The sequence below is a fragment of the Seriola lalandi genome, unplaced genomic scaffold (genome assembly GCF_002814215.2).
Source record: "Seriola lalandi dorsalis isolate HSWRI2012SDOR001 ecotype SW California unplaced genomic scaffold, Sedor1 jcf7180002054945, whole genome shotgun sequence".
In the NCBI taxonomy this organism is placed as follows: Eukaryota; Metazoa; Chordata; class Actinopteri; order Carangiformes; family Carangidae; genus Seriola; species Seriola lalandi.
Genome location: NW_019525496.1, coordinates 1,992,575 through 1,993,458, shown reverse-complemented (window position 1 = coordinate 1,993,458; position 884 = coordinate 1,992,575).

Sequence of the window (884 nt, the reverse complement as noted above, 5' to 3'; positions counted from 1 at the left end):
CAACATGATGCAATCAGTAGTGAAGTTAAATGAAAAGGCAGTGAAAAGGATTTAGAAATGATTGTGTCAATGTGAAGTTTCCTTTTGTTTTTGTTTCAAACCGGTGTGTTTGCTTTTCCCTTTATCATGGAAATTAATCCTCAGACTTGAGAATTGAATTCACACTGCCCACTGACATTTCATCTCATCTTCAAACGCTTTGCATTTCACTGTCGATCTAATTACGTCCCTATTCCGAAGCAACTCATTAAACACCAAATATATATATATATATATATATATATATATATATACACGTTTTTTCCATGTATAGAACTTCCAACATTTTGACCACAAAAAAGACGAAATGTGACCCACCTTAACACCTCTTCGTCCTTTTGTGGTGTGGAAAAGGAGAAGTTGAAATGTCCCGACTTGTTCCGCGCGTCACCAGAATTCACCTTTTCGCTGGGGAACTGACGCACACAGAAAAGTACGTTTTTATTCCGATTAAAAATTACAATTAAAATTAAGTTTTCACAAGAAAAAACGGCATCAACCGTTACACTGTTTACAACTGTTTACACGTAGCCATTTATTGATGGACAGTAACTGATTAAATTAAAAGTTTGAGGACATTATTATGATAATTATAATCATTATTAGTAGTAGTAGGAGGAGGAGGAGAGAACTTGTCCACAGTCTCCAACTGAAATGTTGAGAATTTGTAAATTGAATATTTGCTTGGAAAAAACTTGATGAATTGACTGCAACTTCTAAAAGTTTGTTGTTAATTTCACAAACATGCTTCACTCATAGAGTGAGGGTTTGACCTGTCTACTGGCTCCACGTCCTGCCACAAGAGGTGAGAGAGGGGAGAAGGAGGAGGAGGGAGGGAGGGAGGG